Raw genomic sequence first — 24,323 nt, forward strand, 5'->3', positions numbered from 1 at the left:
CCGCGTTTGGAAGCACACCATCCCTCATAAAAAGTTTGCTAAGCAACTATTTAATAATATTTACAGGATTGTATTACTATTGATAAATCACGAGGCCTTTTCGCCAACAGTTGGACATAAAACTAGTAAAGTACAAAACAAAACTGTGGCGGACAATAGTGCCTTATGCTATGCACTTGGCGGCCATGTCAATATGACTTCAGAAAATTCAAGCATCAGATAAACATACATCAATAACTATACTGCTTTTACAAAAGAGGAACAATCTACAGCTGGGGTGTCCAAAATTTTTCATTTGAGGGCCACATCCAGAAAATCCGAAGGACGCAAGGGCCACATCATGTTATGAAGAGAAATTGTGTTTAGTCCTCAAAATTGTACAAATCATTTATTTGTGCTTTTGCATTTTTAGAAAAATGCTACAGTATATAAACCAATTTATTTATAATATGGCAGTAGGGTTATTATAGTTTTGAAATTTTTCATTTGTTAGTTTTTATTCGTTTAGTTTTTTTTTTAAATGCTTAATTTTAGTTTAGTTTGTTAGTTTGAGTATTAGTATTAGTTTTTTGTGACATCATGCAGCCAACAAATTCACCCGGCCCCGTTTGCGACACGCCCCCAACCCCCCCCCCCCCCCCCCCCCCCCCCCGCTCTGCAATTGGCTGGAGGGGTATAAACGCTGTCTGTCCACAGAAACGTCCCGCTGTTTACAAAACAAACACAAAATGGCAAAATACAGGCTGGGGGGTGGGGATTTAGGAAAATAAATAAATCACCACCACACCTTAACAGAAGCCCAGAGGTGTAAATTGAGACATAATTCATGTGTAAAAATTCTGTATTTATATAGTGCATTTTCCTGAGTGAAAACGGTAGACTGTGCCTTTGAAAAGCATTTTATTTTATTTCGATAAAAATATTGTTTTTTTGAATTTTAGTTTTAGTTTTTTCATTAGTTAACTAAAATAACCTTTAACTCATTTGCTCCCAATAACGTGTAAATAAGTTTTTTTTAAATGTTGTAAGTGTCCCAAAGACGTATTTATACGTTTTTTGTTTGTTTGTTTTTTTTAATGCAAGAGCATACAGAAGGCTTTGATGCAGCCTCTCACCTGCAAAGAACGGTTACAGAAATGGTAGTTATTACACAAACGGCCAGCAGGTGGCAGCAGAGCAAAGGAGATCAACCAGGGCCATGTAGAAAAAAAGCGAGATAGATTTGTGAAAACTGATGAAACTTAGCTCTCTTCTAATGCTAATTGCTGCAAAACGGAAACAGATAGAAACATACTTTTTTTTCCTGATGAAAGAAGAGACTTTAATCTTTCTTTTGGTAGGTTCCATGCTTTTATAGCAATTGAATACAATATTCTGTGGGCCTTGCAAAATGTTCAAAACGCTTTATTTTTTTTAAACACTAACATTGATAAAGTCAACTGTTGTTCAGAAGTGGGCTGCTAAATAACATATGCCTCGTTCACCATCACCATGTGAAGCATCTGCATCGAGAACATGAACACATTGGATGTCTGCTTTCATACAAAAAAAAAAAAAAGAAACAGTAGTACAAACGTGCTGACAAGTTCGGACAGATCTTCATTTGCACGCTTTGCCATCATGAGCCCTAAACACTGAAAGTCGACGGAGAACCATCAAACTGCTGAGCGGAGAGCTGACAGGAAGCGTAATTATTTCACGGTTAAATGAATCATCTGAATGATTATGTTTTCAGTCTTTCCTCGTGCTATTTCAGCAAAGAATTAACCCATCCTTCATGTCCAATGCAAGATGTCTTGCGCAAGCTTCCTGACTGCCTGATGATATCTTTCAGTTTGAAGCGTCGCGACCAGGCTCACTGAGGCGTGAGAACAAAAAAGCTCTGTCAAACGTGCCTTGCTCGTGGTCAAAAGGACAGCGCGTCACAAGTGATTAATTCACAAGAATATATCCGAACGAATTTACTGCGGATTAGGCCAATTTCCGACAAAATGTCAGTAATCCCTGGAGGACGCAAGGTTTTAAGCTGCCTCCAATCTGGTCAACATCATTTCCCATCTGTGGCTCTCCTGTATCGCCGAAGCTCCAAAATGATACGCAAGCGAGCGAGAGTCGATGCGGGCTGCGTCAAATCGACAACACGATTTTTCTGCAGGAACATCAAGGGCCATACGCACCTTAAAATGTTCATTTTCATAACTACAGCCTGATGATAGGGCCACTCGTTCATCCAGACATTCGGTCGTGGTTGTGTGCTTAGAATTTAGAAAGCGCCGATGTCGATAAACGATAAGTAAGCCGATAATTGTTTGTAAAATTAACTTCAATACAAATATATTTCAGAGTCCTACTATAAGTCTAATAAATACATTTAGGGCTGGGCAATAAATCGAATTAATTCGATACATCGTCATTTTAAAAAAATCGAATCGTTGAAAGTTTGCTAAATCGTGAAATCGAATTTTGTCTTCTGGATGATTAAAAGCTGTTGTTCTTATGTTCCGTGACATCCAAATGCTTTTCATGTGATGTAATTTTGAGTTAAAACTGATCTAGAATCAGTATACGTTACTAGTGTCTAAACATTTTGCACAGGAATTATTTTTGAATAAACGAAACCTTTAAGTAAACGTTTGTTGGATTTATTAGGTTAAAATCGATTAAAATCGTAATCGTCCTGAATGACTGCAAAAATCGAGATTTGATTTTTTTGGCCATATCGCCCAGCCCTAAATACATTGAAACATCGTTAGAAACTTTACGCAATGTTTCAATGTATGTAAAGCACCATGAAGCTGAATTTTATTGATATGAGCCACAATCACAACAAATGGACCAACGTGGCATGTCTATTATTATTATTATTGCCCGACTTCTTTATTATCTAGTTTATCTGTATGAAATCAAATTGGTCGCTAATTGCCGATAATTTTCAGCCAATTTCTCTATTATGTATTAAGGCTTCATGTTCCATTAATATAACATTCTTCCATGCTTAAGGTGTGAAAGTTAGACACTCTGTTGAATATTTTTCCATCAAAAATGGATGTTAAAAAAATCGATTCGGCCGCCTATTGAATCGATTCGAGAATTGCGTGCTGTCGTATCGCGATATATTGCCGAATCGATTTTTTTTTAACACCCCTACTACATATAATCCTTTAGGTTTTCACATTGGACAATTCCTACCACTAAACTAGATAAAGCATACTAAAATGCACACATATTTCCTAATCAGAGCTGATTGCTCAGTACTTCATGGATGTAGCTTCCTGTGACGGCCCCCTGATGGTTACGCGTAACCCAACCCCCGCACTGAACGGTCATCCTTGTAGGTCATCTGTTGAAACCATCCTGTTGATGAGGTCAGAGAAGACGCTCTCTGCTGTCAGCGATAAGAAAGGGCAGTAGCATGGAATGATGGGTAATTGCTTCGTTTTGACTTTTCACTCCCCGACTTCTTCCTTCCTTCCTCCCCTCAATCATCCGTCATCCACCTCACATTCTTCCGATGCCTTCCTCACACCTTCTTGTTCCGGCAACATCGACTCAGACATCGTTTACCGTCTTTTTTTTTTTGTAGCCTGACCTGAGAGACGATAAACGAGTGATTCAGATTCACCCAGTGACAGTTTGTACTCCATCTGAATGCTGCCATGCCAGGAAAAGCTTCGTCCACTGAAACTTCAAGATGAGAAAGGAGTACTGATGGCAGGCTGTTGTTGATGACCTGCTACCTCGAAGTCACTCAGGAGTTTTGACCTTCATAGCAGAGAGATAGCATATCTCTCACTCAGCTGATGAAGGATGTCAGACTTTTTTTTGTTTTTGTTTTTGTTTTTTACTCAGTCAGTTCTTTTATTAACTCATTGAAAACTCATTCACTCGCCGCCATTTTCACATTTCGCAATCCCGTTCGCTGCCGGCTGTTTTACTGGATTTTGACTTATTTTGCAAGGCCCACAGAATATTGTGTTCGATTGCTATAAAAGCATGAAACCTATCAAAAGAAAGATTAAAGTCTTCTTTCATCAGGGAAAAAAAAAAGAAGTATGTTTCTATTTGTTTCCATTTTGCAGCAATTAGCATTAGAAGAGAGCTACGTTTCATCAGTTTTCACAAATCTATTTAAAAATGTTAGTAATTGAGTTTTTTTTTTCTACATGGCCCTGGTTGATCTCCTTTGCTCTGCTGCCACCTGCTGGCCGTTTTTGTAATAACTACCATTTCTGCAACCGTTCTTTGCAGTTGAGAGGCTGCATCAAAGCCTTCTGTATGCTCTAGCATAAAAAAAACAAAAAACGTATAAATACATATTTGGGACACTTTGAACATTACAAAACAACAACATATTTATACGTTATTGGGAGTAAATGAGTTAACTGGATTCATTCAACATGCTATTTCTGGAACAGTATGGGATAAATGCCACGGAAGAGGCGGGACTGTTTTTTGCGCAACAGTTCGGTTTGCGGCGCATAAAAACATTTAAAAAAACAAACAAACAAAAAAAACAAAACGTATTTACACGTTATTGGGAGCAAATGAGTTAAATACCTGTTGTGTGAAGTGTTTTGAGATATGTGAAAGCTTATATAAAATGAAGTATTGACTGAATAATTGATTTATTGATTTTCATTGGCCTGCTAGTGTCAGTAGTTGTAAGACATTCCATCATTTACATTAGGAGCATATATATATATATATATATATATATATATATATATATATATATATATATATATATATTATACGTTTTTTTCCCATGTTTTAAGTGTCCCAAAGACGTATTTATACGTTTTTTGTTTTGTTTTTTGTTTTTTTATGCTAGAGCATACAGAAGGCTTTGATGCAGCCTCTCACCTGCAAAGAACGGTTGCAGAAATGATAGTTATTACACAAACGGTACTGAGTACTGAGCGGCACTGTTTGCACGTGTAAGCTGAAACCAGACAAACTGCCATCTGTTGATCGGTCGACAATAAAATGCATTTTTTACAGCATTTTCAACGTTCGATTTTAGGTAACCGCACACATCCCTGCTCCATGTCATGTTTCTGTTTCTTGTTGGATTCACAGGCGCATTAACTCGCTATTTATGTCGCTCATTGCAGACCACCTACTCACAACATGCGGCTTTATTATGGTCCTGACAAGATATAGTTTTAAAACCAGAAGGCACTGAGGCTACATAAGTGGAGTGGGAGGTGTGGGGGGTGTTCAAGGGATGTGGAAAAGCCTGATTTAGGAAGATGGCCAAACTCGAGTGCACTACTGCAGATTTACTGAAGGTTAAGAAAAGTGTGTGCAAAAAAAAATAAATAAATAAAAATTTAAAAAAAAAATCAAATCAAAGGGCTTATTTGGTATTATCCAAATCAGCACAAACGAAGGTCTTACAAGTAGAGTATTTTTTATAGGTAAGGTACTTAGAGAATATTTATTTCCTTGTTTACCCTGAAAAGTAGCTGAAAGAATCAATAAAATACATGCGGCTCTTTCATTAGCCAGCACTGTATTTGCATTTTGCTGCCATCAAAGAGTGTCTTGCAAATGAGGTTCTGCTCATTAAAAAAAACACTTGAAAAGCACTGAAAATCAATAGTGGCTTTGTTACATTCAGAATGAACACACACACACAACAAAACCCCAACACACTCTTTCAAATCCTTCCAAGTTACTTGCAAATTTAACAACTGTTTCCATTGATAACCACAAAACGTCAACAATCTTTTTACAATAATTCAAATGAATCACTTGGCGGAGCCTTTTGTTCTTCCCGCCACCAAGCGCACTGCCTTGAAGCTTTGCAGCTTAGCTTGACAAAAATAAAAACACTTCATCCCGAGAGCATGACCTCCCAAAATGGCGGTTGTGGAGACGTTAAAGGGGATCCATGGCTAGCTAATACGTTTTTGAAAAGCTGCCTTACAGTCGGGGTGTTCTGATCACGGTTTTATGCAGTTGATTCCAATACGATCATTCATGACTGAGATCGGCCGATACTGATTCCAATTAGTGTTGTTCCGATACCGATACTGGTATCGGCAGAGGTGCCGATACTGCATTAAAACAGTGGTATCGGTATCGGTGACTACTCACAAGTAACATGCCGATACCATTAATTCCAACGCTAATGTAGGATTTTGGATGCAGCATCTTGTGTCTTGCTCGTCCACGACATTCACTGATATGTGACATGTTCACTGCATGCCGATCTTAGATATCCTATTGGCCCTTGAATGCTCTGAACCAATGGCAGCACAGCTTTTCATGTTGAGGAAAAAAACCTTAAGTATCGGTATCGGCCGATACTGCAAAGCTGGGTATCGGTATCAGTATCGGGAGCCAAAAAACGGTATCGGAACAACACTGATTCCAATATAGCTGTAACATTGCTATACAATTTTCAATTCATATTAGAGCATTGGTTGATTACATGTGTTTATGTCTCGAATTTGGGGGGTGGAATCATATTTGATTTTTCAACGAAAAAAGGTTTGATGAATGCACATAGGAAACTGGTGGGGTTCAGTACCTCCAATAAGGTTAAGAAGCACTTCATCTACTTTTTTTTTTTTTTTTTGCTTAACTCGTTCACTCCCAAAAATGTATAAATACGTTCTATTTTACATATTGCCACGCTCCCAAAGATGTATTTATGCATTTTGGGTTTGATGCAGCCTCTGAACTGAAGAGAATGCTTGAAGCAATGGTAGTTATTACAAAAACGGCCAGCAGCTGACAATAGAGTATAAGAGATCAAAAAGCTATTTTTCCCCACAGTTTTAAATAGATTTGTAAATAATGATGAAACTTAACCATACTCTCATGCTAATTGATGCAAAATGGAAAAAGATTTAAATATACTTTTTTTTCTGATGAAAGAAAGATTTTGGTAGATTCCATGTTTTTATAGCAATAGGACACAATATTCTATGGGCCTTGCAAAATCAGTCAAAATCCAGTAAAATAGCGAAAATGTCCTGGGAGTGAATGAGTTAATAAGAAAAAGATTTTTAAATTTGTATGCCTTTGTTATTTAAAAGCATGACACGATGAAGTCAAATGTATTTATGTGGCCTTCACCACAAACAGTCTCAAAGGGCTTCACAAACCCACAGTTGAGAAACATGAACGACAAAACCCAAGTAACTCCCGCAGGAGGGCATGAAAAAACTAAAAAAAAACACACCATTATTTCAAATTGACAGTTCCGAAAATGCACAAAACATAAATTATGATCCAGTTACTGATTTGGTCTGTAACATGTCTAAAACTAGGGGAAAATGCGGATCATTTATTTTCCCAAGTTAAAACAGATGTTTGCAAATATCCTATTTGGATGATGAATATTTATGGACCCCTTCGTGGCCTACGTCACGATGACGTCACGATGATGTCACAGTGTTTACTGGATGCAAAAACAATGGAAGTGCAGCTCAAAGTAAACAACGCTGGTTGTCTGTCGAAAATGTCGTCTTGTTGTGTTTTTGGTTTTTGTTCGATGATCACTGAGCAACACATACTGAAACCTTGAGCAAACACCTTGCTAAGATAAGCACGTCTTTCTTTTTCTGTCGACTTGGATCGCACAGGGAGCTCTGACCATCACAGAAATTCTCATCGCCCGTCCCACTCGTTGTTACGCTCTGCGCTCTACATAACGTGAGCAAGGAGCTGCGAGGTTGACATCCAATCCGTGCGGAGGTTTGACAGAGGAAGCAGCCCGAGTAAACACTCCAACCATGAAAATTTGCTGCGCAGTTACATAAAGCGATTACGCAGCAGCTGGACCACAAACAAGATTTGTTTTGTTCTGAAAAGCTAATTCATTGAGGGTTTTATGAATGATTTTCACTTTCAGGTAGTGATGCGCTGAAGATAAAACATATTAACGAACATCACAACATTATTGTGGATCATTTCCATATTATTCAATGTTTTTGTGCAAACAATGCCCAGGGCAAACGGCCATCTTTTAATGGCCCGAAACTATTTTGTCGACGGAGGCGTGCAGGATGAGGTAACGGATTCTTGTGGTATTTGTGAGCTCACAAACTCCAGAGGATAACATCTTGTATGGAGCCCATTGATTTTCACTGATCCGAACCATCATCGTGTTTGAAGTGGGATATGCAGTTGTGACGAAACCAGGAAGCGCCGACGCGGGGGGGAAACAAACGCCCGGCCGATTATCGGTCTATCCCTATTTTAGTGCAAATAAATATTGGCAAATATCGTTTTTTGGCTTCCTTAGCTGGTAATAATCAGTACCGGCCCTGAATAAAACCACATATTTTTTTCTCTCTACTTTCAGGAAATTAATGAGTCCAGGTGGAATAATGGCCATCCTGCTAGTTTGAATATTTGCTCACCAAATTTGGATTACAGATGACAGTAAAACCGTTGTTCCCCCAATTCGCTCCGAAAAAGCACATCTGGCACCTTGAAAACGCTGACTAGTGTGCAACAGTCATAAGCAGAGAATGCGCTATGTAATTCTCTAGGCCCTCACCGTCTACGTACATCTTCGGTGAGCTTTAAAGGAGGATTGAAGGTGCTGACAGACAGAAAGGGGAGAAGCAGATGGTGAAGGGGGGGGCAAACAAACGAGAGTCTCTAAATAAAAACAGGTGACATCCTTTGGGCCTGTCTTTGGCTGACAATATGATTTGGGCAGCTATGATTTATGTACTTGGTGTCAAATGCAACTTTTAATTTTGTCCACTAATGCCTATTATTAGAGATTGTACTCACAACCAATAGAGATCTGGCTGTGATGAGGAGGAATGACTGCAGAAAAAAAAAAAAAAAAAAAAAAAAAAAAACAGTGACCACTTAACTCATTCACTCGCCGCCATTTTCACATTTCGCAATCCCGTTCGCTCCCGGCTGTTTTACAGGATTTTGACTGATTTTGCAAGGCCCACATAATATTTTGTTCTATTGCTATAAAAGAATGGAACCTACCAAAAGAAAGATTAAAGTCTCTTCTTTCATCAGGAAAAAAAGTATGTTTCTATCTGTTTCTGTTTTGCAGCAATTAGCATTAGAAGAGAGCTAAGTTTCATCCGTTTTCACAAATCTATTTAAAATTGTAAGTAATTTAGCTTTTTTTTCTACATGGCCCTGGTTGATCTCCTTTGCTCTGCTGCCACCTGCTGGCCGTTTGTGTAATTGCTACCATTTCTGCAACCGTTCTTTACAGTTGGGAGGTGGCATCAAAGCCTTCAGTATGCTCTAGCATTAAAAAAAAAACAAAAAAAACGTATAAATACGTCTTTGGGACACTTACAACATTAAAAAAACTCATTTATACGTTATTGGGAACAAATGAGTTAAGAACGGCGACAGACCTTCATTGACATTGAAAGTTAGAATCAGAAATAAGAAATTAACAAGTACGGAGACGAAACCTCTACGGACACGGCAGCTGGGATCATAATTAAACGGCAAGGCTGTAATATTTCAAAACTAACAGCTTTGCACTTTTAGCCTCCAGAGAGTCACAGCAGGCAGGCAAGGCAACAAGGAGTGACGCAGCACTGAGGCATGCATGGGGAAAAAAAAAAAAAAAGGCCTCGAAAATTAGACTGAAAGAGGCCGGCATGGGAGGAAAACAACATTCGGGAGGGAATGAAACACTTAGAATCAAAAGCTTAAGATTCCTTCCTTGCAGCTGTCGCTTTTCAACATCCACACATGGATGATGAGTGAACAAAGTAGCAAAGCATATCTGATCAGACACGCACACGCACACGCACCTGTGCACACCTGTTACGGTGCGATAAAGCAAAAAAAAAGTGCCCTCCATCTCTCTCTCTCTCTTTGGGCTTTATTGGCTGAAAGGCAGCAGGCAAATGAAGCAGTGAGATAAGAGAGAGAATCAGACAGGGCGCGGAGTTGCGTACACGTGACGTGAACGCTCGGCTTCGCGACGCGCAGACGCAAGTCCGCTCGAAGGAGCGGGAAATCCCGACAAATACGCACCAAGCGCGTGTCTGCGCCCTTTCCTCGCACGCAACTAATCCATAGTAGGGATAGACCGATTATCGGCTGGGCCGATTATCGGTGACAAATATCGGCATCGGCCTTTTTACAAATCTGAAGGCCAAAAAAGCTGGAATCAAGTTATGCCATTAAATAATTTAAAAATATATATATAAATTATGTTGACATTTTGGAAAACTTTATTTACAGTAGAAAACTTTAGAAAATGTATTTATTTATCATTTATTTATTTATGTATTTATTCACTGAAAACACTGGGAAGTCCCAACACTTTTTAATTTATTAAAAATCATACTTAATTTTCTTTTTTTTTTTAGAAATTATATTGACATTTTGGAAAACTTTATTTACAGTAGAAAACTTTAGAAAATTTATTTATTTATTTATTTATTTATTCACTGCAAACACTGGGAGGTCCCAACACTTTTTAATTGATTAAAAATCATACTTAATTTTTTTTTTTAGAAATTATGTTGACATTTTGGAAAACTTTATTTCCAGTAGAAAACTTTACAAAATTTATTTATTTATTTATTTATACACTGCAAACACTGGGAGGTCCAAACACTTTTTAATTTATAATAATAATAATAATAATAATAATAATAATAATAATAATAATAAAATGAATAAATTTAGAAATTGTTGAAATTTTGGAAAACTTTATTTACAGTAACAAAAAAAACTATTTGCTTGCTTAGTTTTGAATTTAGCTTAACACATGCTGATGACCCTGGACGTTCCCTACATTTTCTACAATTTCTGTTAAAATTTTTAATTAAACAAAACTGTCTATTGTTTATATGTTTAATATTAAAAGAAATGTTTATTATTATTATTATTATTATTTTCTCTTTTACTGCAAATGATATCGGCTTGAAATATCGGTTATCGGCCTCCTTGACGACTAATAATCTGTATCGGCATCGGCCCTGAAAAAAAACAAAAACATATCGGTCTATCACTAATCACAATCACAATGATTGGGCACTGTGCTCAGTCAACTATAAAAAGCGTGACCGCGTGCGTGTGTTCATAATAATGCCTCAGCTGGGTTCCAGCGGAGTTGAGCAAAACACGCCCCTGTTGTTCCTGTGACCCCCAAGACGAGGCTCGCTCGGCCAGGCACGCCAGCACCTGACTCAAACCACAAGCTGGCCGCTGACAGCACGCACATATACATTAATACACGCCCCCTCAAGCGCAACCCCACCCCCTCCCTCCACCACACCAGGAGAACAATGGCTCCATTAGCACACCCCTCAATTCCCGCTTGATCTCCTGAGGGATATTTCTTGCACTTGGGTAATGACTCCGAATGAGTGATAAGACTCCAGAGCATTCTAAGCTCTTCTCAGGGGAGGGATCTTGCTCAGAGGTCAGCGAGAGCATCGTTGGCTGCTTAGAGACACACTTGTGGCATGAGTACATCTATCACCTCCAATAATATGTATTTTTTTGTTGTTGCCCCCCCCCCCCAAAAAAAAAAAAGTGAAAAGAGGAACAGAGGTAATAATCCGACAAAAAAACACACACTGCTCAGACAGGCTTATATAGACAGCGAATCGATCTGATTGGTTGTGGCTAGACATGTGAGTAATAGGACTGACATGGAATTATCTGATTGGCTGTTGACTAGATAAAGAGATTAAAGATTCTTGACATCACATAGCGTCTTACCAGTTAAAACTAGATGCTGGTTACATCAGTTCAAAACAGACACTTGACCACACGGTCATGACCCAAACATAACCCTGTCATGCCCTTGCATGACCTAAACTTAACCCTGGCATGACCCAGTCATGACACTGGTGTGATTGGCAGAAACATTCGATTGTAGTTGTGCTTTAAAATGACACGTGGTGGTGGTGGTGTAGGCAAATCCCCAAATCACTTGTGTCAATAACGTGCTAGCAAATAACGTGAAGTAACGTGTTGGAATTACCTGAATGCAACATTTTATATATTAAAAGTTTGAACATAGCCTGCTTGATAAATGCATATGAGAATTTGAGAATTGTGTTGAACTGAATATATTGCAAACCGAACAGAGTTTAAGTAAAATATAAATCTGAAGATAAAAAGATTATTAGTAGTAAAGGAGGCCGATAACCGATATTTCAAGGTGATGTTCATTTGCAGTAAAAGCGAAAATGTTATTATCAAAATACCAAAAAAACAAAAAAACAACAAACAAAAAAACAACAACAACAACAACAACAAAACCCCATTACTTTCAATATTAAACATATAAAGAATTGGCAGCTTTGCTTAAAAATTATTAAAATAAATAAATAAATAAATGTCTGGAGCTTCCAGGGTCATGAACAGGTTAAGCTAAACTAAAAACTAAGCATAGTAAATAGTAAATAAAGTTTTTCGAAATTTCAAACTTTATTTCTTCATTTATTTTATTTATTTCATTATTTAAAAAAAAAAACTAAAACTAAAACTAATACTGAAACTAAACTAAAACAAAGCATTTATTAAAGAACTAAAACTAACAAAAATCTAACAGAACCACCCAAAAATAATTAAAACTAACTAAATTTAAAAAAAACAAAACTCAAAACAAATAAAAACTAATATGGAAAATTCCAAAACTAGAATAACCCTACTGCCATGTTACAAATAAATTGGTTTATATACTGTAGCATTTTTCTAAATATACAAAAGCACAAGTAAATTATTTGTACAATTTTTAGGACTGAACACAATTTTTCTTCATAACATTATGTCAAAATACCAAAAAAACAAAAAAAAAAAACATTAATTTGAATATTAAGCATATAACGAATTGACAGCTTTGTTTAAAAATTTGAAAAAAAAAATGCCTGGAGCTTCCAGGGTCATGAACAGGTTAAGCTAAATTAAAAACTAAGCATAGTAAATAGTAAATAAAGTTTTTCGAAATTTCAAACTTTATTTCTTCATTTATTTTATTTATTTCATTATTTAAAAAAAAAAAAAAAAAAGATGAAAAGGGGCAGAAAGAAGTAAAACATATAACATCTGCCCCATTAACACAAAATGAATGACAGCTATGGTCAAGGAACACTTACAAACAAAAATAAATTCAATAACATAATTAATTGCTACTTGTCAAGATCATATGTATTTTTTTTTAAATAACTATGCTTTTATACATTTCTTGAAAACTGATCATCAGACTAGCTGAGAATCGGTCTATCCTTGAAGAAAACTTTTTTTTTTTTTTTTTACTAAGAATTAATTACAGTATAACCATTTTCTGCAAAGTACCTCCGTCTGCCAAAAACAAACTTAAAACCCAACAACTCCAGACTTTTTATCTTCCTCATTTGTCATCAAGTAACGAGCAATTAGGCCACACCTGGACAGTTCATCTCCTCGGAGTTGATTGTCCGAATAATATGGATCCCCTAAAAATTGAGGTGGTGTATTAAATGGCTTGTAATTCCAATATGGTCAACGTAATATTTTTATGAATTATAAAAATAGTATGTTCATCAACTGTATTAAAAAAAAAAGAAGAAGAAGACCTAAGAAAAATCGCTAGTTCTGTTTTATAATTAACAGATACTAACCCAGTCCAAACCATCTACAGGAAAGGAACTACACACCTCGACTGCAGATTTCCCAAAGTTATTCATATAATTAAGTAATGGAATGGAAACCATTTATCATGGAAGAAGGAGGCCTAGATTTATGATTACGTATTGATGGGCACAACTTCACAAGATAGTGACTCATGCGTACGGCAGCACAGATTTATAGTCGGCGAATAGTATAGCAAATGCGGAAATGAAAAAGGGTGTGAATGTGATCAAAGCGAAAGGAAAAGAAACCTGACTAATCTTCATATTAATAATAAAAAAAAAAAAAAAGTGTGCGCATTAATGTTGTTTCATTGAACCAGTGCTTCTCAATTATCTTCTGACATGCCCCTCCCCCAGGAAAAAGAAAACATATCACGCCCCCCCTCCCCCCGCAACTATAAATAGAATCATTAGTCTATACAATTGTTATAAGCACACCTCTAAAGAAAGAAATATGGAGCAATATTTTTGACTGACTGACCATGTCAAACCATATGATACGGAAAAATAAAATTGCTAAAATCAATAAATAATAATGCATTCAAACTGATCACCAACATTAACTCAGGAGCACAATATTTTAAAAAAAACAAAAAAAACTTTAACCTGCAAAACAATAATATATAAAATAATTTGTTCTGATTTTTATTTTTTTTGTGCTGTGCGCAAAGCGCACATGCTTAGTGCGAAAAGAAAAAAACCTACACCACCGAGCGAATGCTCCCTGCGCACACTCTGCCAATAATGAGAGCGCCACTGCCCCCTAATGTAGTGGAGGTGCAATTGCACTTTATGCTAGGACAGTAAAAAAAAAAAAAAAAAAAAAAAATCTAAATAAAAAAATAAAAAAGCATGTTCCCTGAAGTCAAACGCGCCCCCCTTGATGGAGCCTCGCGCCCCCCTGGGGGTGGGGGGGGGGGCACGCCCCACTATTTGAGAAGCACCGCATTAAACAGAGGCAGCCAGCTCGTGTGCACGATGCCGCAGTGCTGCATTGCCGGGGCTCTCTCGCAAAAAAAGAGCCCCTGTAGGGCGCGGGATCAAGGAATCAGCTAATTGGTCTCACTGCAGCGTCTTCCTCCGCTATTCTTCAGCACGAGCGTGCACGCGCTTACACACACACCCTGAGAGATGTTTCATCTTTTTTGTTTCAAGCATGCCCCCCAAAAAAAACCTTCCCCTCGACTGCACTTGCTTGAGAGAATGCTCGGCATACCTGCGGATGAAAGTGCTCTTGGCCTATGTGTTATTTTAAACCCTGCACAAGCCTTGCTCTTCAAAGTTTAAACGGCAGAAACAAATACCCAGTGAACAGGTGTAAATCGATAGCCGCAGGTAGCTGTGCAGCCATTATGCCGTCCACGGCTGCAGTGGGGGCCAAAAAAAAAAAAAAAAAAGACACGGATCTTTAAGTCAGCTGGAAGTACAACAACAAACGTCGTCTCTGGAGCTGGAAATACAATCCTATCTTAGAAACTCCCCCCGAAACCAACAAACAAGTGTGGCGGGTTTTACGGGCATAGCGAGTAAAATGCGGTCGTGTGAAGAGGAGAAGCTGCTCGATGTGATCGCTCACATTTATTTTTCTTTGCAAAATGTTGCCTGATGGTGTCGCCACAAACGACCCTTTTGTCTTTTCAAGCAATGAAAAAGTACGCAACAGAAGAGAACGGAGCTTTCTCCACTTGGCTGCTGTTGCGTTGTTTTGATTTTTTCTATATTTGGCTAGTGCTGGGCGATATGGTCCAAAATTCATGTCACCCCTTCAAGGTAACAATATATACATGTATGACGGTATAGAATTAACTAATTTGCTCCCAATAACGTGTAAATACGTTTTTTTTTATGTTGTAAGTGTCCCAAAGACGTATTTCTACTTTTTTTTTTTTTTTATGCTAGAGCATACATAAGGCTTTGATGCAGCCTCTCACCTGCAAAGAACGGTTGCAGAAATGGTAGTTATTACACAAACGGCCAGCAGGTGGCAACAGAGCAAAGGCGATCAACCAGGGCCATGTAGAAAAAAGCTCAATTACTTACAATTTCAAATCGATTTGTGAAAACTGATGAAACTTAGCTCTCTTCTAATGCTAATTGCTGCAAAACGGAAACAGATAGAAACATACTTTTTTTTTCTGATGAAGGAAGAGACTTTAATCTTTCTTTTGATTGGTTCCATTCTTTTATAGCAATAGAACACAATATTCTGTGGGCCTTGCAAAATCAGTCAAAATCCAGTAAAACAGCCGGGAGCGAACGGGATTGCGAAATGTGAAATTGGATGGGAGTGAATGAGTTAAATGTGTGGGTTTTTTTTGTTTTGTTTTGTTTGTTTTTTTAATTTAATAATTTACTTTCTGGTTTACATAGTCCTTTATAGAAGCTATATGGATTAAAAAAAAAAGAAGAAAAAAAAAAGAATAAATTTACTTCAAATAATATTGTGGGCGGCACGGTGAATGACTGGTTAGCACGTCCGCCTCCCAGTACTGTGGACTCGGGTTCGAGTCCAGGCTCCGGCCTTCCTGGGTGGAGTTTGCATGTTCTCCCCGTGCCCGCGTGGGTCTTCTCCGGGTACTCCGGTCTCCTCCCACATTCCAAAGACATGCATGGCAGGTTAATTGGGCGCTCCGAATTCTCCCTAGGTGTGCTTGCGAGTATGGATGGTTGTTCATCTCTGTGTGCCCTACGATTGGCTGGCGACCAGTTCAGGGTGTCCCCCGCCTACTGCCCAGAGCCAGCTGAGATAGGCGCCAGCACCCCCCGCGACCCTTGTGAAGAATAAGCGATCAAGAAAATGGATGGATGGATGGATGGATGGATGGATAACATTGTGCAAATCTCAAATCAAAATTAAAAGTCAGCAAAATAGCGCAAACAAAAAATATTCAGCGAAACATTTTCAGTTGGTTGCACCTTTTTTTGAGGTAGATAGATACAGCTTGATCGTATTTGCCTAACGTAGTTTCAGATGACATAAAGAATGACCGCGACTCAACATACAGCTGCAAAATATTTTACTGTAACGAGATTTGTCTGCACTAAAACAGGTCAATTATTGAATAATACTTTAAAAGAAATTGGCGAAAAAGGCTTTGCTTTTGTGAACATTAGTTTGTTGAATGCAGATGGGGCCAGCTCTTAGCCTGCCTATCAGTCAAGTTTGGCCCTTCAACACTACTTTAGATTTGGTCGTTTGATGGAGTATTTCCCAACCAGGAGTATGTGAGCACATTGCAGGGGGTATGTGGAAACTCGGGTAACTGATGAAAATAAAATCAAAACTGCTACACTATGACTGTGTATTTCCTGTTCAATGTTTTGTTTAATGCCTTTTTAAAAGTGACTATAGTAAAGGTGCTCCTATTTTTGATGATAAATATTATAAGAATTATATAAAACAGCAAGTTTATTCTTTATTTTTGATTCATTGACAGACATATGCCCAACGTTGTCATTTGTTTACGCTCCCGTTAGCGGCTACCGGCTAGTTGCTAACGCCGCAGACGTGCGTACATACGACGACGGGCCATTTAACAGACTAATTAAATTTCTTAGCGTTCTTAATGGGCAATTAAATATAATTTCCAGGTGGCGCCGTGTTGATGCTGAAAGTCGACAGTCGCGTGAGGATGAGTCAAGCTGGCAGCTGCGAGCCGTTGCCGGTGTAAGATGTGATCGGGCTGTCGGATCGAATCGGGGTCGCCCAAAGAACACGTCCCCGCTTAGAAAAGAAAATATTAAAGATGTAATTTAAATAACGAAATGTACGGACTGAAATTGTAAAAAAAAAAAAAAAAAAAAAAATGTAAGAATATAAACGCAAAATATATTAAATAAATAATAAAATAGATTGACTAAATGATAAATACACAAAATAATTGTCTCAGATGTGACAAATATTGTCAGTTTAGATTGTTAATATATTCCTATTTTCATTTAGATTCTTTTTTTTTGGTGATTGTGATTGATTTGTAAACAGCTAAAAAAGAAACCGAACCGACGCTAACTTTGTTAGCGCTTCTGTACTGACATCACCGGCAAGTGCGAAGGCGCTTCAATCTATTTTTTTTTCCTTTTTCACTCTTAAAGTATCATGCTTTCATATTTGTAGGTTTATTTACAATTTTTGTCCATGAATGTTGTTATTTTGAACAATTGTAAATGGACAATTTCCAGACAATCCTGTAGCATGACGTCAAACGGTTTAGGGCTTGCTTATTCCCTTCCCCTTCTTTTTTTTCTTGTTCATCTAAGAACATCAGGGCGCCGTCTGGCAGCCCGTCAGGCTTCCGCTGGTCTCTCTCTGTTGGTCATTGTTATTTTATTTGATGTCGCTTGGGCGAGTTGTAACTGAAGTGAATTCGGTTGCTCTGTACACGTGACATGCAATGACAATAAATATGATTTCATTAATCCATTCCACGTTACCTATAGTCACATCCAGACATATATTAAGGAAGAGGAAGATAATGAAGGATGGAGCTAGTTGTGTTGTGACAGAAGGAAAAGCCGCACTTGTTTTGATTAGCAAGCAGCCAATAATGACATTTGAAACCAAGCTGGATGATTGGATGAGTCGCAACAGACCTTTAGCGGATTTTTAGAGTAGGTAAACATTCTCTGACTGGCACTATTCACAAAGCGGACGAAACATTTGATAAAAGCTGTAAAACGGAAGACGAAAACGTGTCCGTGTTGACTGTGAGCAAGCTGGGGGCCTGCTTCACGCAAAGACCGCAGTGCCGGTCTCCTCGGTCGTGTCACGACTCCTGATGTTGGGCTCGCGCTGCTATTTGCTTGAGACGGAGCTGGTCATAAATTTTCATGCGGCAGCAGCAACAGCGATAAAATGGACAATAAAGTGGGTTAAACAAACAGACGGCTGGATCAAACGGCGCACTCGGCACCGAGGACCCGCAAAGCCGAAAGAGCACGCTGTCATGTTTTCCAATAATGAAGGCAAATGATTACAGCTACATACAGTATGTTGAAGAATTGTTTTTAAACTAGCTAACTAACTAAATAAATAAATAAATGAATAATCCGTATTGGCAGGGATGACCAGCTCTCTTTTTTACAATATTGTGATCTTTTTTAAATATCGCCAACGCCCCCACAATATCGTGATAATATCTTATCGTGATGTTTGGATATCGTTACATCCCTAATTCTATTTCTTGTTTTAGCCTTGATTTTTGGTCATATTGTAATAAGTCTGTTTGCTGTGTTTGACTAACACCCAGATAAACAAAACAGCACGGGCCTTTAATAAAGTTTCTTTTCATAGCCAGACGTGATGTTGCATCATAATTACAGATCAATAAGGCGCAGACTATCTTGTGTTAGAGCGGGATGGAAATAACCAGTCATTGATTTTTGCCCTTGTGTTTTGAGTGCTTCTGGTCTCAGTGACAAGATGAAGGAAGATGAAGGAAGATGACGAGCTGCGAACTGGAAGTGCCACAGAGGCAGAATGCCAACAAGTCAGCACAAAGGACAAACATTCATTCCGGTGTGACTCACAGCTGAGGTTAATAAGTCATCGAACGCATCATCGAAAGCCGCGGTAGCTTTTAATTGGCAACATTTCTGAACGCTTTTGTGCACCCGTGTTGATACTGAGAGAGGAATTTAGGACACGATTAATGATTGACAGCTTTCTTTCCATGATCACAGTTGCAGTTACCAGTTTTTTTGAGAGGGAAAGAAAAAACTAAATCAAATTTAAAAAGAACAGCACATGTCCATGCATCATGAATTGCTAAATGCAGACCCTGAATGTCAAAGTAAAACTGGATGTGGAAACCAGACAAAACTGTACTGTTTTTTTTTAATGACCTCATCAGTGAATCAAGCAACTACTGGGGGATATTATTTACTGCATCATCGACATCCCAGAGAGTCGTTTTCATCATCATGACAGCAACACACGCGCAAAAGAAACACGAGCGTGACATACAGTCAAACCTCGGTTTTCGAACGCTTCTGTTCTCGACCAAATCGGTTTTCGACCAGAAAGTTCGAGAATTTTATGTCTCTGAACTCGTCCAAAAAAATCGGCTCTCGACCAAACTGAAAAAAAGCCGAGCGTACCTGAACGCGACAAACTCGCCGAGTGTAGAAACGGCTACAAAGCTGTCTATTCTAAAGTCTGATATGTTCAACTTTAACTGCGTAACTGAGACGAATCCTAATTTGCATAATTTGTCGTCTGTTCATTGGAAAGCGAGTTCACGTGACACAACTTACCCTCGCGTTCGTGCGTGTGGACACTTGAACAGAATCAGTCTTCGCCAACAGCGATAGCAACAGGAAGTCTGGCGCTAGCTAGCGTGTGCGTCAATGACTGGTGGGTCCTCTTGTCCTTATTTCTTGTCTGTAACCTTCTTGCCAGAATCAGCGATAGCTTGTTTCTTCTAAAATGTTTGTTACGAATGTTTGGGCGGTGTTTTCCCATCCGCACGTTACCACACAGCACTCGTAAGTTGATGTTGCGCTGCTAAGCCCGAAACCGGAAGTGTCACCATTTAGTTTCACAATAAGAGCGTTACAGGAAATGATGTTCTAAATGTCGCTAGCTTAACTGTGCTAATTTAATTTGCTTTGTTTATAAATGTGAGTGCCTTAACTTACGTTTATACATTTACTTATTGGCCTATTTTATGTCTTTCTTTAGGAAACCACACACTCTCACTCACTCATTTTGTTTTTTCATCATTTTAGATAGGATATCTTCTATTAAAATAAAACTGTCTATTTCTACCCTTTTCTATTTATGGTAAACAGTATACAGTGCAGTTTATGGTGTAAAATAGTAAAAAAAAAAAAAAAAAAACTTGGAAAAAGTTTTTTTTTAGACTTGGAACTGATTAAAATTATTTACATTAATTATAATGAGAAAATTTGTTTTGGATTTCGAACATTTCGCTTTTGGAACAGCCTTCCGGAACGGATTATGTTCGAAAACCGAGGTTTGGCTGTACTTGTCGCCAGGAAACTGAGAGCAGCGGATAGTTTTATTCTGGCTCTTACATGGCCGCCCTTTTAAGCCATCTTCTTGCTTGACTGCTGCGAGGGGTCACGGAGGTCGACAGACGCGCGTGCGTGTTTGTGTGTTCACTTTGGCGCTTGTAAGCAAAACTGTTGAATTAGCGTGAGCGGCACGATTCAGTCAGCTTCTAAAGAACCCCCCCCCCCACACACACACACACACACACACAGGCTTTGAGGCTGCCTGGGCAAGCAGACGACCCCCGTCTCACTCCAGCTCTGCTAAAGCCCTGTGGCAGTCAAGAGGAAGTTTGATGGCACGAAACACACAAGAGCTATTTGCAACCAGACAAACTTGAGGGAACTTTTTATATTCTATCGTGACATCAACACATCTTTATTTAACTCATTCATGACAGAGAAAAAAAAATTGATGTTTAGTTGTTGATCTTTTTTTTTTTTTTAAATCATGTGTGACGTTTATTGTTAATATTAACAATGTTATGCTGTTCAATTACCGTGAAGCAATGAATGTATTGTAGGCATTTTATAGGGGTGTGCTCAAAAAAATCGATACGGCAATATATCGTTGCGGGCCTCATTACAATACACGTATCGATACGTAGGCGTCAGAATCGATATTGCGCGTCAAGTTTAGATTGGCAGTTAACGTTTGCTTTTGCAGCTTGCATTGTACCTAAAAACTAAAAACCAGCAGCGTCTTTGAAGTTAATTGCCTTCAATTAATGCAAAAATAGCTCACTAGTGATTGGACACGGTGTCTTGCTAAGAAAAATGAAAGCAGAGGAAGAATATCACGTACAACGTGACTGAAGTTCTCAAAATCAGGCAATTTTAAATTACTGCTGCATAATAGACTATAGCTGTGCAGTTTGAATTAACTTATTGTATCTGTTAATTTTGAAATTCATAATCTAAATGCCGTGCTGAGCCAAATGCATTGAAATTGTGTTCTGGATACACCTGAATGACAAAAGTCTTTCCAAGAAATGCAATTAAACACTAAAAATTAAACACTGAAGCTTAAAAAACAAAAAAACAAAAAACAACAACAAAAAAAACAGGAAAGAAAATATGTAAAGACACTTCCAAAATGTCTTATTTGTTTTCATTTTGCTTCTGTAAAAATACAAAACAGAGGTTGTGCCTCTGTGCCACCTGTTAAACCACATTCCACTTAAATTGCTTCCTGTTACAACCACATTGGAATTATTTTCCCCACTGTAATTATCATGTTAAGGAGCAATTGGAAGCGTGTATTTGTTTAGAATTCTACTTCGATTATAGAGTTGTTTTTGTTTTGTTTTGTTTTATATACAGTCAAACCTCGGTTTTCGAACATAATCCGTTCCAGTGGGCTGTTCTAAAAAGCGATTTGTTCAAAATCCGAACCAATTTTTCCCATTATAATTAATGTAAATAATTTGAATCCGTTCCAAGTCTAATAAAAAAAATTCCAAGTTTTTTTTTTTTTTTACTATTTTACACCGTAAACCATGTTTACCATAAATAGAAAAGGGTAGAAATAGACACTGTTTTATTTAGATATCCTATCTAAAATGATGAAAAAAAAAAACAAAATGCAAACATTTCATAGTTCTGCGCACTACTTTCCTCTTTTCTTCACCAGCTTTACCACTTGCACTTGCTTTCTTTGGACCCATGATTAGGGGCTACGATGCAAAACTAGAAAAAAAAAAAAAAAAGATTTGCGTAAATAACAATGAACAGGTCTGCTCCAAACGAACTTTGAACACGAATGTGCTACGGAGGAAGCATTCGAGTCGCGTTCAGGTACGCTCGGCTTTTTTCCAGTTTGGTCGAGAGCCAATTTTTTGGACGAGTTCTTAGACGTAAAATTCTCAAATTTTCTTGTTGAAAACCGATTTGGTTGAGAACAGAAGCGTTGGAAAACCGAGGTTTGACTGTACTGGAGCTGCGTTAATGGCAACAGAGTCAAAGCAGAGCTTATTTACTGTCTATTAAGTTATGGATTCAATTAAGCTGAAGTAAACAGCTTTGTTCCAAAGAAACAACACAAGTTAATGATGTATTTTCTAAATGCCGAATCACTTCAAGTTTTCTCCCCGTTGCATTGAGGAAATTGTTCGCTAGGAACGTCAACAATGACAAATAGCTGCCAAGAGCAACACCTGTTGGTAACAATAGACGAGTGAAACTGCGCAGCCAGTCTGATTGCGCTCAATGAATTCCAAATAACTGCATTCCACACCTGACTCTCAATCGCAGACGAATGCTCAATCAGCCCCGCAGGACACACAGTGTGACAGTTGAGTCATTGGTAAAAGCCATGCAACCCAAGGCAAAGCGACGGTTTTACACCATGTGAACTACAACAAGGACGAGGATCCTCCACCGGTTGCAACATGGTGACGTCACGCTCGCACGAGTGGCACGTCCTTCCGCGTACTTGAAACAGCGACGAATAAACATGTGACCTCTTGTATCAATTTACTCAAAGTTGTCTGGAGCTGGCCAGCGGAAGCAATGTCACCATGTGTATGTCGACTTTGAAAATGAACGCAGCGACAACCAATGAAGCTTCTTAAATTGGCTGATTGGCGCCAAAATGACATGAAAGTGCTCAAGAGCTCATTTTCACCCTTCGCAAAGTGCGCACGATGCAAATGGTAGGGATAGACCGATTATTGGCTGGGCCGATATTCAGCATTTTGAGAAATATCGGCATTGGCCATTTTGAAGAATCACATGGCCGATAATAGAGACATTTTTTTTTAAGTGTTAAATTCAGGGAACTAATTTAAATGTACATTTTTAAAAAAAAAAAGTTTTTATTTTCATTTTTGTCCACCCAGGGAACTCTGCACCTTCTGTTTTTGATTGAAATTAAAACTAAGATAAGTAAAAATGTAATAATTTGGATATTTTGAAATTTTGGAAGACTTTTTTTTTTTTTTTTTTTTTTTAATTTAACTTTTGAAAACATGCTACTGTGCCTGGGAGATCCCAGAACTTGTCAATTGACTAAGATTTTGAAAAACAAAACAAAAAAAAAACCTTAAAAATATTTTACTAACCCTAAAAGTTGCTCAATAAACATATGCTTTAAAATAAAAAAAAATAAATAAAAAATAAAAAGATAAGAGCTGGAGTTTGTATTTTTCCAAATTTTGATGTCCCTTTTTAGTGAAAATCAATATCGGCTCCAAATATCGGTTATCGGCATCCTTCACTACTAATAATTGGTATCGGTATCAGGCCCGAAAAAACCTTATCGGTCTATCTCTAGCAAATGCACGAGCGCCGACCACATAGATAGCACAGGATTGGACGCTGTGGCGGGCAGGGATAAGATTGGACATGATCAATAACCTCCTAGTATCACTCGGAAGCAAAAACAAGCCAAATTGGCCGTATGCTCATGAATTCAAATGAGGGCACTCGGGAACCTCATTTCCAGCAAGCTCGACATCTCACCGTTGAAGGAGTATACACTTTGCATTCCAATATGGAGAGTTGCGGCCTCCTCCTCTTCCCAAAAGGACAATTGTAGCATGGTTTGGATCATAAAATATCTTGTTTGTCAGTCTCTAAAAACTGCAATCTTTTCACGACTCAACAGATAATTAATGTCGATATTCATGTGGCTTGGTCTAAATCAGTGCTTCTCAAATAGTGCGGCGGGCCCCCCCAGGGGGGCGCGAGGCTCCATCAAGGGGGGGCAAGTGACCTTGG

At 38.3% G+C, this 24,323-nt stretch overlaps 1 protein-coding gene across 5 annotated transcripts in view; it reads right to left on the minus strand.

The window, feature by feature from the left end:
• magi3a (membrane associated guanylate kinase, WW and PDZ domain containing 3a) overlaps nucleotides 1–24,323 on the minus strand; it is a 98,122-nt gene that overhangs the window by 67,263 nt on the left and 6,536 nt on the right. The window lies entirely within an intron of this gene.

The sequence above is a fragment of the Festucalex cinctus genome, chromosome 2 (genome assembly GCF_051991245.1).
Source record: "Festucalex cinctus isolate MCC-2025b chromosome 2, RoL_Fcin_1.0, whole genome shotgun sequence".
In the NCBI taxonomy this organism is placed as follows: domain Eukaryota; kingdom Metazoa; phylum Chordata; class Actinopteri; order Syngnathiformes; family Syngnathidae; genus Festucalex; species Festucalex cinctus.